An 18,531-nucleotide genomic window follows, 5' to 3' on the forward strand; every position below is an offset into this window, starting at 1 on the left:
GGGATCCCAGGGCTCACCGAGCCTCCTGTCAGGAATCTCGATTCAGAGCCAGGCAAGTTGGCTTGCCTGGTATATTTAGAAAAGTCAGGCTCCGGTTGCTCCCTGTTCCCTTACAAAGTGTGAACTGCACCCATCACATGGAAATGTGATTCACTTCTCAGCAACCAGGCTGAGCTGCTTCCCACCGCCTCCAAGCAACCCTCCCTCTCTGCCCCACTCAGCCCTCCTGCGCCCGTAGCTTCATGTTCTCCGCCTGGAGCTGAGGGCTCTGGCAATGCTGTGGCCGCGGAGAACAGGTGGAAGGCACCTCCAGGGTCAAAGGCAGAATGGCTCCTTTGCATTTTTTGGCAATGCATTGGTCTCACTTAGTCTGGTTCCTTTCTAGAAATCTGGATGCTTCTTCCTCACAGTCTCATAGCCCTCAATTCTCAGTCCCCCAGCCCACATTGCTCCTCCTGCGGTCTTAAGCCTTGGAAAGGCTCACAGTTTGGTGGTGAGATCCTCATGGAAACAAGTGCAGTAAAGCTGAGGTTGCACCCCTGCCGTCTGTGAGCTGAACATGGCTTTTTTTTTTTTCCTTTTCTAAAATGATATTCTAAACTGTTTTGGTTACTAACATTTTTAAATTAAGAGGCTTCACATTTTAAAAAATTAATTTCCTGCTTCTCTTGAAAAAATGACCTGGAGTTCTGGCAACCCTGGGCCCCAGTCCTACAGGGCACATGGTGGGGTCAGGGTGGAGGCTCTCCCTTTGGATGGGCAGGTTCTCCAGGCCACCCCACCAGGCCGTGCATTCATTTGTGTTTTGGATGTGTAGCCCAAACATCTAGGGTCTCCTACTATACCTAGATGTACCTGCATATAGCAGGTGTAAAGCAGCTGTATAGCCCCTGCCATAGGGACACAAAGAAGATGTCATTTCTCCCTCTCCTCTTTAATTTCTCATTCTTGTGATCCTCAGTCTCCCTAATTTATCTCCATTTTTCTCTCCACCGCTCTCTAGTGCCCTATATTATTGGTTTGTGTGGTTCTATTTTTGCCCAGCACCAACCTCCCCAACCTCTGCCTGGTTACTTGGAGACAGAGCAACACGGAGCTTCAGAGTCAGGCCTGAGTTTGATTCCTGCTCCACTTTCTGCCCTCACCACTTCCCCGAGCCTCTTTGACATATAAGATAGGGACAAAATAATACCTAGTTTACAGGGTTTCCGGGAGGATTAAATGAGCCCCTGCCCTGCTCATTAAATGGCTGAAGGGACTTGAGTTTGCTCCAGTGGAGGGCAGAGCAGAGGCTGTGGCTACCTTGCCAGGCACTGTGGGAACCTCAGCCACTCCCTCACCTCGTGCTCCCAGGAAGTAAGTAGTCCAAGTGCACAGGCTGCTCCCCAGGGGCCCCAGAGGTGGCAGTGCCTCTGGCCCTCGAGGGCCAGAACTCCCTTAAATGACTGGTCTCATCTGGTTGCAGGACATTGTTCAAGCCCAGGCTGGGCTCCGTCCGAGGAGGCCAGGCCAGTAGGACAAGCCAGGGCCTCAGACCATGTGTTCCCCTCCTCCCTCCGAATGACAAGCTCCAATGCCTGCCCAGACCCCGTATCTGCCCGGGGTCCTCCAGCTGGAGCCCAGTCATGGGCTGAAGGAAACCATCAGTGGAGGCGTGACCAAGGCCAGGGGTGAAGGTAACCACCTCTTCTCCTACTGGGAGGTGCCAGCTTGGTGAAAGTACACTGGACTCTGTAAAGGACCACATCACAGAGTCCCTGCTGTGTCACTCTCTCCCTCCCTGCCAAGTGTCCAAGTGTCCTCCTCTGAGCAATGAAGGGGTGAGTTCTGGGAACCCTCAGGCAGCCCCTGACACCATGTGATTTAGTCAAGCGCAGGGGAGGGATCACATGTTGGAGAGGTGCACAGGTGATATCAGATCCACAGGTGCAGGAGTAAAAACTGACAAAATGGAATAAATATAAATCAAGGCAGCTGATCTGAGGCTTTAGGGGGAGAGAAAAAGGCCTGGAGGAGAAGGGGTTTGGTCCATGCTCAGCACCCCCAAGTCTCCCCCAAGATGTCCTCTACCCTCAGGCAGCATTACCTCAGGGTAGGTTTCTCTTGGAATTTCTCTGATGACAATGTTGCCAGGGGAGCCAGGAATATGAGAACCCAGAGGCACTTCCTCCAAATGCAGAGTGACTCACCCATGTGCTGGCCCCCTGATGCAAGGGCGACCCATGGAGAATAACAGTAGCTACCATTTAACACGTACAATGTGCCGGGCACTGTTCATATTTTTTCATGTATATTGTGTATTTCTCCCAACAGTTCTACGAAGTCAATACTGCTGGACTCCCATTTTACAGATGATGAAACTGAGGCACAGAAAGGTTAAGTAACTGGGCCATGGTCACCTGGCAGGTGAGTGGCAGAGCCTGGACATAAAGCCAGAGGGTGTTCCAGAACCCACACTCTCTGTGACTACACTAATTATATTGCTTTTACTGTTGCCCCAAGGGGTAACAGCACAGGGTGCTCTGTGCTGTGCCCCCAGCCTTACTCTCACCATCTAAAACCATCTCCAGCTGCAGCCACCCAGCCTGCTCCTGAGCTGGTGACCAGTGAGCACGACATGATGGCACAGCCAAGCGAGGCCAGAAACAGTCAAGTGCCTGGGTTCAAGCATCATGAAGAACCCACCCCCTCTTTCTCAAGCCAATCCCTCCGTCACACAGAGAAAGCAAGGGCCCAACAATGAAATCCTCTTTCCTTTGCTGTCACAGAGAAACATAAATTAGCCCATTCAAGTGGCCACAAAATGTCAAAGTTCCCACGTCTCTCTTCCCCATTTTTGTCATCCTGCTCAGTCCTAGCCAAAAGGATCTCCCTCTAGTGCCTGAGGCAGCTCCTTCCACCCCTGCAGTCTGGGTCCCCTTCCTGGACACTGGAGGGGACCTTCAGCCCCTGGGGGCACTGACATCAATCCCTCCCTCAGAGAAAGAACGTTCTCAGAACCAGACACAGTGGAGCCCCGTGGCATTCTTGCTTAGACCCTGGCAGAAGTGCAGTAGTTACCCTGGGCGGGGGGAAGACGTGCCGGGCAGGGGCCAGGGGTGGGGAGGATAAGCCAAGAAGAGAGAATCAGCTTGGAAGCTGCCTTGCCAGGAGTCTGACAACCCCCTCACCCTGCAGAGCCCTGAGCTGTGGCTCCACCTTCCTGAGGGTTAGTTCCCCCGGGAGCTTGGGCTGCTGCTCAGGGTACCCACTGGTTTCTTGAGCCCCACGAGTCCCTGTGTTAACTTCCAAGCCCTCAGGGGCCCCGGGGACAAGCAGTGTGATTTCTATCCCACAAGCTCCCCCAAACCTTACCCTCCCCCATCCTTCGGGTTCCCTAGGCCTTGATCGCTGCTCCCATCTCCCACACAAAGTGCCAAAGTCCCTTTCCTGCTGCAGCAAGACGTGTCCTCTCCAGGAGCAGCAAACCAGTCCCCAGCCCTCTCTGAGAATCAGGATAAAGGAGTGAGGGCACGGTGGAGCCACGGAACTGCACCCCTTGTCAACCCCCCAGAAGGCTCGGCCTGCCCCACTGGAAGCCCTGTCGTCTGAGTGGCCCAGGAGTCTCCTGGTCGCTGACATTGTGGCCAGACAAGACTGCCCAGTGAGTCTCCCTTCTCCCCCTCAGGACAAGCGTCCAGGTGTGCTGCTGGCGGGGAAAGCAGCAAGACCTTTCCCCCAAAGCAGGAACCCAGCCTATCCACCTGGGGGCTCCGTCGGCCTGCAGCACTCCCCCAACAGTGACCACAGGCCCCGCTCACTCTTGAAGCCAGGCTGTTCCTGGTGAGCTGAGCACACACCACGGGCCGGCAAGTCTGAGACCGGCTTCCCTGGGTCCGCTGACCGCCACCCTGTGAGGGGAGGTAGCTTACCCTTCCTTGACATGGATCTGAAGGACTCTAGGGGTCAGGGGAGATGGGGGAGATCACTCACAGTGACCCAGGTTCTCCAGAGGAGAGCTTCTTACAGCACAAGGACGGCAGGGCCATCCTCCCTCTGGAGGCTCTAGGGGACAATCCTCACTTGTCTCTTGCAGCTTCTGCAGGCTCTAGTTCCCTTGGGTTTATGGCCACATAACTCCAGTCTCAGGCCTTTGTCTTCACCTGGCCCTCTCCCCCGAGTCTCTGTCTCAAATCTCCCTCTCCTTTCCTTTCTCTCATAGGGACACCAGTCACTGGGTTTAGAGCCCACCCCAGATACCAAATGGTCTCATCTCCAGGCAAGATCATAATCTCATTTTGTCCTTAAAATATCTTAATCCTTAATTATCTTTGCAGACCTTGTTTCCAAAGAAGGCCACATTCACAGGGACCAGGGGTTAGTAGTTGGACATATCTTTCTGGGGGACACCATTCAACCCACTGCACTCAGTTGCCTCCTCTGTAAAGTGGGACAACAGTAGACCTGCCCCACGATGCTGTGAGGGTCACGTGGGTTAATGCAGGCACAGCACTTAGAGCAGTGCCCGGCACATCGTAAGTACTCAATCAGTGCTAGCTGCTATTATAATTCCCCGTCCTTCCAGACACCACTCGATGAAACTTGCCCTGAGCAATGTCCAGCCCCTCTCCTCTCACCAAACAAGAGCCACTGCTGTTCCATGGCCTCCGCAGACCCCTCCAGCCTTATCCCAGGGCCTTGTACCAAGAAGGATGGAGACTGGTTTCCTCAGCCAGCCATTGGCTCCTTTTAAAAAACTAGATTTAAAAAAACTAGATCTTATTCATCTTTTTAAAAAAATATAACCTTTTTCGAGTCGTACGAAAAAAATCTTCGTTGCGCGCAATAATATATGTATGGTGACATCATAGAGCAAACATATCTCGTCATCGTAAGCCCAAATGTTTCCGTTTTCTTCTGATAATTTAACTGGTGCCCTTCACCTTTGTCTCTCCAGCATCCAGTACAGAGTTGCCCTGTAGGGGTGGGGCACAGATATTTGTTGATAAATTGAAAGAGGAAGGCAGCCTGAAGGTCAGAGCAGAAATAAGGGAGCAGCTGAATGTATGGCTGAGGACCCCTCGCTTGGGGGGGACACTGGAGGGTGCTTGGGTGATGGGAGCATGGCAAGCAAGTCCCAGGCCAGGAGGACAACTGAGACACAACTGATGAGTGTCAGCGATCGCGTGTGCTGGAACAGTACCTGGCGTCAAAGTGAACTCTCAGCCCGGAGCCGTGACACATCCTCGGAAAGGTAACCGGACAGAAAGAGACCTTTCATAACCACCCGCCTGGCTGTGTAAAAGCACATCCGTTACCTTTGTTTTCATGGCCTGTTTACTATTTATGACTAATTACTACGTAGCATAACAACAGTATGTATATAATTAGGTGGCAGATTAATTTTGTTATTAGCTTCACTTAATTATACTGCTGAACTCTGTTTCCTAAGTCTCCACGACCCCCCAAACAAAAACAAAACAAAACAAAAATTCGCGGGCCCGTTGCTCACATCTGAGGCTTTCGCAGTTGGAGGAGGTAGGTGGGCACAGCCCCGCCTCCACAGTGGAAGTGGGTCCCTGGCCAGAGTCGCTCTTGTGGCTGCTGCCAAGAACTGTCTTGTACTGAGCCCTGCTGTCCTCGGCTGAGGGGTTCCTCAACTCTCACGTAGCACAGCAACCCTGCTGATGCCCATTTAACATGCACGCTGCATGGGGCTCTAAAAGCCTCAGACGGGGTCAGTCCCCTCCACTTGCCTGGGCCAGGGGAGGCGTCATCTGGCTCCAGAGCTGGGGGATGGCTGGGATGACCTCAGAGCCTCTCCTGGGTGCCTGAGTTCACTCCAATGGGCTCCATCGTGCTCCCAAGGGGGAGCCATCCCACTCCCGGCTCCGGCCAGTGGCTTGATCACTAGCCCACCTGTTCCTCCTCCCCTCCCCCACCCGCCCTTCCTCAGTTCTCTCGTTCCTTCTCTGTCTCTCCTGTCCCTGGTTTCTACAGTGACAAGCACCATAGGAATGCTGATGGCTCCTCAGTTCTGGCCAGAGAGCCAAGCTGGGAGGAGGCAGGAAGCCACAGAGAGAAAAGCTACTCAAGACGTGCAGCAAATCTGTGATGCTGACACTTCCAGAAGAGAGAAGAGCCCCGAGGGACCCTTGCAAGACCTCCAAGGGTTCCAGCCACCCTTTGGGTCCATTCTCAGTGAGAAGCTTTTCTCTCATCCAGCTTCGTTCTGTGTTCTCATAACGTATGACAGTTCTCTCCTCGGTGGGGTTAAACCACGACTGGCCAGCCTCCTTTGAGGAAGCCCCTTTGCAGCCCTGGACTCTTGATCCCCTCTGTGGCCCACCACACCAAGCCCTTCTCAAGGCCACACACCCCAGATCCCTTCCATGGCAACACGAGTAGTTTACACTCACTGGGCACTGTGGCCACTGTCTGTGCTGACACCTCCAGGCCTGGTCTCCCTTGCTCTTCTGCGGGCCCCAGGAAGTAGCTGCTGCCATTACCATCACTGATCCACAGACGAAGAGAATGAGCCTCTGACAGGCTGGGAACTTACCCAAGACGCACAGCTGGTAAGTTCAGAGCCAGGATTTGAAACCAGGTTTGTCCCGCTCTAGAGCCCATGCTCTTAACTGCTGCCTTACAGCTCCTCCTCTCCTGTCATCATTCAGCAAATATTGGGGAGCATCTCTTCCAGGCCAGACCATGTGCTAAGCACTGAGGATGGACCCACGAACAAGGCAGAGACAGATGAGGCCCTGTGGAGCCAACACCCAGGCCCACCCACCATGTGTGAGCCTGTTCTCCTGGGCCTGAGAGGCCTGTCGTGGTGGGAATCAGTAGCACTGACCCTGTTCTCAGCCAAAGAGGCATGTGATTGTGGATAAGCGGCATGTTACAGAAGCAGGCTTCAGGCAGCTGCTGGTGCTGGGCCTCAAAGCCTTCTTGGGGCATATCTCCCATACCCTAAACTTGAACATCAGTGGGCCTTCCTCCTGCGGGGCTGGCCTTCCTGGGGGGCAATCTTCCCCCAACATCCTTCCTTTCGGTTCCCTCGACCAGATGTTGTTCCAGTTGGAAAAGGGGCCTGCAAAGCTGACCAACTCCCCTACCTGCTGCCCTCCCACCTGAGGGGAACCTCGCTGGTCAGTAGGGCTGGGGGCTAGTGGAAGGCAAACAGAAATACTGGGGGCTGAGGGACTGAAACCTGGCCAGGCAGCCTGCCCTCCCTCTCGGCAGAACAGCTGAGGGACCTGAGGTGGAGGGAAAGGATGCCACCTCCCCCTGAGAGCTGCCTCGTGCCAGCATCACACCAGGCAAGGAGCCGCCAGTCTCTCTGACAGGTGGGTGCCCAGGGAGCCTCTGATGGGAGGTGACCCCTGAGCCAGCAGCACCTCTCAGGTGTGGTCTGAGGAGGCTTCCACCTCATCAACCCTGATTCAGGACTTGGGGGGGGCGGGGGCCCGGGGACGTGGTTTTCATAAGTGCCCAGCTGATTCTGATGCACACTCAGGTTTGAGAAGCATGCCCCAGAGGACGGGTGGGGAAGCTAATGCAGACAGTGAGACCACCCAGGGCGCAAATTCATTAATGTAGAAATTGGAACCATGTCTGTGCATTAGAGGGAAAGGCTGGAAGACCCTCCCTGTGGCTCCCTCCTTGGGATGGGGTCCTCTTCCCTCTCCATCTGGTTAATTCTCACCTCTCTCTCAAACATCACTCCTCAAGGAAGCCCCACCCCAGTAACTCCTGGGTCCCAGCTCCCTGTGGTCGTTCTTTTGGTTCTGTATTTCTTTCTTGGAGCCCTAGTATGGGTGGCACTAAATGACTGCCATTTGTAGGTCAAGTTCTGTGCCGCCCTCTGGAACGTAGGCTCCGAGAGGGCAGGAATTTTTGCCTTGTTCACGACTGCATCCCCAGAACTCGCACTGGGTTTGGCACGTAGCTGGATGTTTGTTGAATGTGTGACTCAGGTTGCAAAGCTGGGAGACGTAAGTTCAGGTAGAAGGAAAGAAATGTAGAAGAGAGTCTGTGCCTTCTGGTCTGCAGGGCCTTTCCCCATCCAGGAATTGCTCGGCCCATGTAGGAATTTCACAGGGCAGTGGAATCCTCCTGCCATGGAATCAGCTCACCTACCTCCTTGCATCCAAGCCCTTCTGCTGTTCTTCTCAAAGATCCCTGCAAATGAAAGTTCCTCAGCTCTCCTTCCGTGTTATTCTTTCTATGCTCTTTGCTATTAGGGAAGTTCTCCTCTGAGTCTGACTCCTGTGTTTCCTATGCCATTTTTACCGCCCTTTCCCTCCTCTTGAACACAGACTCTAACGTTACCAGAACTAGATAGGACCTTAGAGATGACCAAAGAAAGTAGCTTTCAAGTCTTTTTTTTTTCTTTTTTCCTAAGCAGGAAAAGCTCTTTTCCAAAAAAATCAGAATCTGAATCCTAAAATGTGAGGCCGACAAAAGGGGAGCAGCTCTGATTTTTTAGGGGGTGGAACCCATCCCAGGGCACCCCCAGGAGCTCCAAGGTACCCAACTTGAAAACCAGTGATAGATCTAAGCCTGACACCTGACACTTTGTGGATGAGAAAATCCAGAGACGGGAAGTGATCTGCCTCAGACAGGATCACAATCCAAGTCTTTCCTGCCTGAAGTTCACAGCCAGCGTTGTTGGACCTCAGTGAAAAAGGCAACGTTTGGGTTGCTCTGCAGTTGTACTTTTTTAGAAAAAATTAATTAATTAATTTTATTTATTTGCTTTTGACTGCGTTGGGTCTTCGTTGCTCCGCGCAGGCTTTCTCTAGTTGTGGCGAGTGGGGGCTACTGTTCATTGTGGTGCGCGGGCTTCTCATTGTGGTGGCTTCTCTTGTTGCGGAGTATGGGCTCTAGGCACGTGGGCTTCAGTAGCTGCGGCACATGGGCTCAGTAGTTGTGGCTCACAGGCTTACTTGCTCCGCGGCATGTGGGATCTTCCCGGACAGGGTCTCAAACCTGTGTCCCCTGCATTGGCAGGCAGATTCTTAACCACTGCGCCACCAGGGAAGTTCCTGTACTTTTTAAAAAGTATGTTCTGGCATCATGTTCGGGACTATGTGTTTTGTGTTTTCTTTATGGTATCTGGTTCTTCACTATGCTAAAAAACTCAATAAGAAATTGGGAAAGTTATACAAACATGTTTCCCAAATCTCCAAATCTTTGAACAAAGATGTTCATCACATTTTCTCAAACATTTCCACATAGGGCAGCGGAGTAAGGCCCATCTTTTTTTGTATTATTTACTTAGTTATTTCTTTTGGAGTACACTTTGTACACAAACTATGGGATCGCAAGAAAGATCAATTGGAATGAGAAATGGTGGCATCCTTGGTGCTGGGAACTCATTAAGCCTTTCAGCCCCAGGGACTTGGGGATTTTCATGGAACCAATTTCCTTCTTGGGATTGTTAACATAATCCCATAATTGGAGGATTGAGGGACCTATTAGCTGCCAGCACAGTGCTCTAAGGGAGCACATTCCCAAGGACCAGAAGGAAGGTCTAGGCGTCTTCATGGATTTCCCGTGAACCACAGGCTCTCTGCCCACACCCTCATCCTGCCCTCCACCTTCCGCCGGCTCCCAGACCCCAGCGCAGGGGAATGTGAGGTGTCTCAGGAGAGTGGGGTCAACAGGGGCTGGACTGCAACAGTACTCACTAGTCACTCATCCTCCACGTGCCACCCTTAGAGCATTAGTCACGATCATCATGCTTCAGGTGCCATTCATGAAGCTTCTAGTACGTTCCAGACACTGCTAATTCACCTAATCCTGACGACAAGGACTGACAATATTGTTATCTCCATTTTGCAAACAAGAACACTGATTTTTAAGAGGAGCTTGAGCTGAGCCAAATCTTATTTCATTTAATATTTGCACACATTATTTCCTCTAATACTAATATTATCTCTTTTTGAATGTTCGCTAGGTTCTAAGAGCTTCACATGTATAAACTCGTTTAATCATCATGACAACCCTATGAAATTGGGTATTATTATCATCCTTATTTTATATATGAGAAAACTGAGGCACAGAATGGTTAAGTTCCTCGGCTCTCAGCCTCGTCATTAGTTCTAGGCAGTCTCAGTTCACTTCAGGCATTGATGTGTTCCTTCCACGACACAGGGGAAACAGTACCAGCAGTGGTTGAGTGTGGGGACTTTGGAATCAGACACACCTGGGTCCCAATTCCAGCTCTCTCTGCGTGAGTGCAGGCAAATGGATTAGCCAGCTATTGCTACATAATAGATCCCCCCAGCGTTTGGCTGCTTAAAACCACAAACATTTACTATCTCATGGTTCTGTGGGTCAGGGACGTGAGAGCAGCTTCCTGCATGGTTCTGGGTTGGGGTCTCTTATGAGGCGGCGGTCAAGACATCATCTGAGGCTGCAGTCATCTTCAGGCTCACCTGGGGGAGAAGCAGCTTCCGAATGTACTCACAGGGACCTCTCCACTAGACTGCCTCACCACCAGGCAGCTGGCTTTCCCCAGGGCGAGTGATCCCAGAAAATGAGAGTGTGCCCAGGATGGAAGCCACAGCCTTTTTATAACTCAGTCTCAGAAGCAACATTCATTACTTCTACCCTATTCTAGTCATTAGAAGTGAGGCGGTAAGTCCAGCCTGCGCTCAAACTGTGGGAGGTTACACAAGTATAGTGAACATGAGGAGGAGCGGAAGACTTGGGCCAGTTTAGAGGGCCTGCCGTGCAAGTCACTCAACTTCTGAGCCTGGGTTCCCTCATCTATAAAATGGAGATCCGAGTACCTGTCTCAAAGAGTTCTTTTAAGTCCTCAATGAGATAACGCCTATAAAGAGATAGAAACGGTGCCAGCAAACAGTGAGTGCTCGACAAATATTAGGTGCTGTCACCACCAAGGCTGTTAGCTACTTGCGGACAGGGACGCTGCATCTTTTTCTATCACATCTGACCCTACAGTTGCATGCCTAGCTCAGCACCCAGTACCAGCACTTCCTATCACGGTACAGACACCAGGCACTGACATGGCCAGTGCGGGAGGGTGGAAGGAGGAGGAGCACGCCCTTCAGGCCACTCCCAAGGCCTGTGGGAGGGGCCTCCCCAGGGCATCAGGAACTTCCTCTAAGAGCCAGTCAGGGTGTGAGGGTTGAGAGTACCCAGGGCCTCTGGCTGCTGCTGGCCCTCAGCCTACTCTACCCAGACATGGTCACAGGGGGCTAGTCATGGGTGCAAATCTGCCAGCCCTGCTCCTGTAGGCCCTGGCTTGGCAGAGCTCCCAAACACTGCCCAGACACTCCCAGGAGAGGCTGGCACAAGGGCAAGGACAAGTTCTGGAATGCTAGACCACCCTCCTATGATGACAGTAACTGTTGGTGGCTCCCTAGGGCTTCTCATCAAGGAACAGCACGTTGCCTTCTAGGGTGCTGGGCGATGGTGGCAGCTGCTGGCATTTCCTGCGGAGGGGAATTGGGGCAGAGGGGAGGGGACAGAGAGGAGACAGCCAAATCTTCAGCAAAGAACCACATACCCAGCCAGGCTGCAGACGAGGAAAAGAGACCAAGCGTGCTGGAGAAGCAATGGACCTCTGAATGGGAAAGGCACAAGCTGTAGGGTTGTGGGTTTGACTCATGGCTCAACTGCTTGTTTGCTGGATGGCTTTGGACAAGCTGCATAATTACTCTTCATTTCTGGTGCCTCATCCACAAAATGACCTTTCACCTCGCCCAGAGACAGTGAGAATCAGCAGTGTGATGTGCAGTGCCTGGCTCACGGTAGGTGCTCCGGAAATGGAACCATCACTGTTTTCAGGGTGGGGGGTGGGAAGGTGCTTAGGGGAAGATTGAAAGCTAAGTTGTCTGTTTCATTTTGTAAATTTAATTGATGTATATATATACATTAAAAGGTGCATGTATCATGTGTACAGCAAGACAGAAATTCCCAGTGTGTAACCACACGTGTGTAACCAGATTCCGGTCAAGAAAAAAACCATGACCAACACCCCAGAAACCTGCTTCGTGTTCCCTACCAGTTCCTATCTACCTGCAAGGAGACCCACTATGCAAACTCCCAAGACTCTGTTTCTGCCCTTTGTTTAATTGGAAACACATGGAATGCGCTCTTTTGGGTCTGTCTTTTCTGGCTTAATATCCACCCATGCAGCTGCACGCGATTGTGGTTTGTTGGTTCTCATTGCTCTGTAGTGTTTCATTATGCGAATATACTCCAGCTTATTTACTAATTCTCCTGTCGATGGACATTTGGGCTGTCTTCAGTTTGGGGCTCTTAAGAATAGTGGTGCCATGAACGTTCTCATGCCTGTTTTTATTTGATGGAATTAGGGTGGAATTAGTGGGTCAGAAGCCATCCGTACTTATAGCTTTAGTAGGTACCGCCACACAGTTTTCCAAAGTGTTTGTACCAGCATGCGCTCGCACCAGCAGTGAACGGGAGCTCTCCTCGCTCTGCATACTTGAGCTCACTTGGTGTTGTCACTCTTTTTCTTTTCAGTCATGCTACTGGGTGTGCAGTAGTGATTTTAATTCATCTCCTCTTGGTGACTCCTGAGGAGGAGCACCTCGTCCTATGTTTATTAGATATTGGGTTCGTATCTAAGTAGTTTAATTTCTGTCCTTGATGGGGACGCCCCAGATCACTGATCCCACCCCCACCCCGTGCCCACTGGAAATTTTGGATTTCACACCTGAGTGAAATGTGGGAGTTGAGCAACAGAAGTGCAGGCTGGCTCAAGCAGCTCCATCCTTTGTGCAGCAGGCCTTACAGCTCCAGGTGCACACATGACCCGCCCTCTGCCAGGCAGATGCGCTGGCCTGAGGTTGAGAAGGCAGTGCGTGGCCAGCCGTGGGCTTCTGCGCTGCTGCTGTTTCTCCTGACCAGCGGGGAGACAAAAACATCTGGTTCTCCTGGGGGTGGCGGTAGCAGAGATTCCAGGCCCAGGCTCTAGTTTGGTGTGTCAAGGGCCAAACATGTGGCATCCCTTTTGCTGATGTGGATCATGTGGATCACTGCCGGGGGTGATGTGGTCCTGGAGCCGGCAGATGGCTCCCTGATTCCCCAGATTCCTGATCATGGCAGAGATGGCAGAGCTCCTGGCAGGCCAATCCTTCTGGGAGTTTCTCCGAGAAGCCCAGCCTACCTCTGCTCCACCAGCCCTTCCAATGATCTTGTAAAGTCCTAAATCCCCGTGTTAAATTATTTCCTGCTTAAAATAGCTAGAGTGACTGCTATACCTGCGATTAAACCCCAACTTATCTATTGCCGTACACTGATATCGCCGTTTCATGGAAGAAAAGATATTTTAAAACCAGAAAATAGGAAGAACATAATCCTAAAATAAAAGGACAGTTTTCTTAAATTTCATTAAATCAATCCCATGAAAAGCCCATTTTCCTTTTCTCATTTTGCCAATGGAAATTTCAGCACTAGTGGGCTCTAAAGGAAGAAGTGAGTTTAGAAGAGGAATTAAAAGGGAAAACATAAAGAGTGACCCCTGAAAGGGGCACGAGGAAGCTGAGAACTCTTGGGCTGCTGTTTATTGACTACTTACCATAGTGCCAGGGGTAATGTGACCCTGGTACCAGCAGTATCCTGAACTCATTTAAAATGCCACGAGTAATACTGTTTTGTTTGTTTGTTTGTTTTTAAAATTTATTTATTTATTTGTTTTTAATTTTTGGCTGTGTCGGGTCTTCGTTGCGGTGCGCGGGCTTCTCGTTGTGGTGCCTTCTTGTTGCGGTGGCTTCTCTTGTTGCGGAGCACGGGCTCTAGGCATGCAGTCTTCAGTAGTTGTGGCTCGCGGGCTCTAGAGCGCAGGTTCAGTAGTTGTGGCACGCGGGCTTAGTGGCTCCGCAGCATGTGGGATCTTCCCTGGCCAGGGATCGAACCCGTGTCCCCTGCATTGGCAGGTGGATTCTTAACTACCGCGTCACCAGGGAAGCCCTAGTAATACTGTTTTTATGGGTTCTTTCACCCTGCCCCAGAGTTGAGGGTGAGGGAGAGCTTTTGATGATGGGGAGTCATGGGCATGAGGCACTGTAGCTGGGTCTCAGGATGTAATTCGAGTGATCATTAGTAATATTGGGCTAGTCATTTGGTATGATAAGTGATAATAAGAGGATGCAGGGGAAACAACTCCTAAAAGGAGAGAGAGGAGCTGGAGCGAGGAGCCATCCAAGAGGACCCAGAGAGGCAGCCAGGTGGTGATGAGGTTTGCTGTGTATTTGAGATCCAGGAGGGTCTGTCTGCCATCCTTGCTCTGTGCAGCTGCAGCTGCTCCATGGCTGCAAAGGCCTCAGTGCTGAAGCCTGGCTGGAGAAGGAAGTCTCCAGGCTAAAAACTGGGCATGGGCTCTGGTGACAGTGGCCTCAGCTGTGGATGGGGCGAGGGGTAATTCTTGATGCTGTCAGCAGAGTCTGGCTGGTAGGGACAAGGAGAGGGGCAGATGCTACCGTCAGGAACTCTGGAGATGGAAGCACCTGCATCATCTTTTGGCCCAGTGGTGTGCAGTGATACTTTCCTTCTCTTTCTCTCCTTTTTTCTCTCTAATGGTTTATAATGGAAAATTTCAAATATACACAAAAGTAGAGACTATAGTCCAATGAACCCCCATGGACCCATCACCCAATGACAACAATCATCAACTCATCAGCCTAGTGATTTTTTTTTTTTTTTTTTTTTTTTTTTGCGGTATGCGGGCCTCTCACTGTTGTGGCCTCTCCCGTTGCGGAGCACAGGCTCCGGACGCACAGGCTCAGCGGCCATGGCTCACGGGCTTAGTTGCTCCGCAGCATGTGGGATCTTCCCGGACCAGGGCACGAACCCGTGTCTCCTGCATCGGCAGGCGGATTCTCAACCACTGCGCCACCAGGGAAGCCCAGCCTAGTGATTTTTTTAAGCAGTTAAGCCTCTGATTCTCTGCTCTCCTGTGTATGTGTAGCTGAATGAAACTATAGAGTATTTACTTATGTTTTTCCCTATCCCTTTCTCCCATTCAGTCAGATGTTAGGAGAGCTAACAATGCTCAGGAGGACTTAAAGGGTTTGCAAGGGAAGTAAAACAGGCAGAAGGAATCTGCATTCCATAAGGGGAGGGGGCACCCTAAGTGTTTTCAAATTGAGTTTCCTGCAGCCCTAGGCTGCAAACAAATACCACAAAACACTGAGTGGCTTAAACACCAGAAACGTATTGTCACTGTGCTGGAGGCTGGAAGTCTGAGATCAAGGTGTCAGCAGTGCTGGTTCCTTCTGAGGGCTGTGAGGGAACTCTTCATTCCAGGCCTCTCTCCTTGGCTTGTAGATGGTCATCATCTCTCTGTCTCTTCACATCATCTTCCCTCCATGCCTACCTGTGTCCAGATTTCCTCTTCTTATAATGGCAGCAGTCATATTGGATTATAGACTTACTATAACTTAATCACCTCTTTAAAGGCCTTTTCTCCAAATCGGGTCACATTCTGAGTTATTGGAGGTCAGGACTCCAACATATCTTTTTTGGGGGGGAACAGAGTTCAGCCCATGATGGGGACTCACTGGCATTGACTGAATGAATGTCTTAAAGAAACACAAAAGGGAATCCCCCCAGGCTAGGAAGAGTTTTCCCAGGGTGGAGGGTGGGCTAGAGAAGGGGGTCTGTGGGATGAGAAAGAGAAAGGCAGAGGGGACATTGGTCAGCTTCCAAAAGGCACCCATGTCCCAGGAGTGGCACAGAATCAGCAGAGACAGCTGGACTCACAGAGACCACTGGACAGAGACATGGCTTTTTAGTGGACACACGTGTCCTGGAAGTGAGGCACAATCTGAGAGGAGAAATCCAAGAATATTTGGGGTGAATATTTCATCCAGCTTCTGGGAATAGGTCATGGGAGTCAGAAATTAATTTAGAAATTTAGAAACTGGAGGAATTGATATTTTCTGTGACTCCTGAGTTTGTCAACTGAGAGTTATATCTGCCAAACATAAAACAGATAAAAGCAGGATATCTGCCAAACATAAAACAGGTAAAAGCAGGACTGTTCTAGGTGGAGCTCACCCCTAACCCTGGCTCTCCTTGCAGTGTCCCAAGGCAATCCAAGGGGTCCTAGGGCTGCAGGAAACTCAATTTGAAAACGCTTAGGGTGCCCCCCCCCTTATTGAACACACAGGCCACAGATGCTCAGAAGAGGAAAAGACCTTTCCGTGGGCAGGTACAAGGCAGGTTAGCAGCAGAACCCAGGGCTCCTGATTTCTACCAGGACACTTTCCTCGGGTTCTTCAAAGATTTCCAGGGAGGCTGATGCTGTACCTTCGATCCATATCCAGGTGCTATCTGGTGAGGTGTCTCCCTGCACGGCAGATGGCTGGGTCCCTGAGTCATCCTGGAGTCGGCCGGAATCTCTTCTTGTGAACTTGTCAAGTTTTTGTTACTGTTTCGTTTTAGCCATTCTTATAGATGTGCAGTGCCCTGTGTTCTTTTGACATGTCCTCATTAATCTTTGAGGGCTTCTTTGCTTTCTAGCTCAACAAGGTGTTCCAGGTTTACCTTGTCCTTTCCCTACCCCAGGGAATTATCCCTGGAATAAGCCATTGATCCCCGGTTCTCTATCCCTGCAGTTTTTCTAGAAATTTCACAAGACGAGGGTTTGGGAAATTATTATGTGTTGCGGGGGGCAGGAAACACCATTAAAAAGGTACTTCTATAATGTAGATTTAATTATTCTACAATCAAATCATTCCCCACATACTGAGGTAATTCCCATATTCAGAAATGACTGAGACCTTCCTCCTTGAACTTGTCCCCAGCAACTTTTAACACATTCCTTTCTGCTTCAGTTGGTTATTGTGAATTCAGTTCTCTGTAATTAACCCTCATCAATAGAGACTGATTGATACCGGATGGTGGCCAGCAATAGACTCTCAAAGAAATGAGAATCTGAGGTTGGATATCTGACCTAGTTGGATCCAAAGGCGACAATGATCCTATTAACATGAGGAGATAGTATTCTGGTAGTCCATACCACACCATGGTATAGTACAGTTATCACCTGTGGTCACCTAGGAGGAAGGTAAGGCTTTGGAGGACAGGGTTGCTGATGAGATAAATCATTATAGTGAGAATAAGGAACATAAAACCTGGGGAGGGGGCCGGCTGCTTCAAACTGCACAGAGTGTTTAAAGAAAGAAACAACAAGCTCAGGGTTTTTTCTTCCTTTTAAAAAATAGCTTTATATATAATGTTACATGTCAATTTTACCTCAATTTAAAAAGTAGCTTGGGCTTCTCTGGTGGCGCAGTGTTTGAGAGTCTGCCTGCCGATGCAGGGGATGCGGGTTCGTGCCCCAGTCTGGGAAGATCCCACATGCCGTGGAGCGGCTGGGCCCGTGAGCCATGGCCGCTGAGCCTACACGGCCGGAGTCTGTGCTCCGCAACGGGAGAGGCCACCACAGTGAGAGGCCCACGTACCGCAAAAAAAAAAAAAAAAAAAAAAAAGTAGCTTTACTGTCTGCACATATTTAAAGTGTACAATTTGATGTTTTGACATATATATGTATACACACACACACACACACACACACACACACACTCCTACCTGTGAAAACCATCACTGCAATCAAGACAATGACCATCAATTACCACCCCCCCCACACACACCCCTGGCCCAAGTTTCCCTTTCAGTCAATCTCTCCTGCTCTTCTTTGCCTCCCTGCCATTCCCAGGCAACCACTGAGCTGCTTTCTATCACTATAGATTAGTTTGCATTTTCTAGAATTTTTTATAAATGGAATCATACAGTATATACTCTCTTTTGTCTGGCTGCTTCCAGTCAGGATAATTATTATAATCATTTTGAGGTTTATACATGTTGTTGAATGTATCAATAGTTCATCCCTTTTTATCGCCGAGTAGTATTCCATTACATGGATATATCAAATGTGTTTATCTAGTCACTTGTTAATGGATATTTGGGTTGTTTTTAGTTATGAATAAAGTTGCTATGAATATTAGTGTACAGGTCTTTGTGTGAACATATTCTTATATGCTTTCATTTTTCTTGGGTAAATACCTAGTAGTGAAATTGATGGCATATGTGGTATGTGAATGCTTAACTTAAAAAAAAACTGTCAACGCTATTTCACAGGGGTTGTACCATTTTACATTTCTACCAGCAGCATATGAGAGTTCCAGTTGCTCCATATCCTGTCCAACACTTGGTATGATCACTCTTTAATTTTAGCCATTCTTATGGCTTGTGGTGGTATCTCATTGTGATTTTTAATTTGCTTTTCCCTGATGGCTAATGATGTTGAGCATCTTTTCATGTCCTTATGTGTTATCTGTATATTTTCACCCTTTTTTGGTAAAGTGTCTGTTCAAATCTTTTGCTCATTTTTATTGGGATCTTTATTCATTATCACGCTTAGAGTTCTTTTTAGATGCTGCCTACAAATCCTTTATCAGATATGTTTATCTGCAAATAATTTTTCCCAGTCTGTGGCTTGTCTTTTCATTCATTTAACAATGTCTTTTGAAAAGTTCTTAATTTTGA

This window comes from Kogia breviceps, chromosome 5, assembly GCF_026419965.1.
Source record: "Kogia breviceps isolate mKogBre1 chromosome 5, mKogBre1 haplotype 1, whole genome shotgun sequence".
NCBI lineage: Eukaryota > Metazoa > Chordata > Mammalia > Artiodactyla > Physeteridae > Kogia > Kogia breviceps.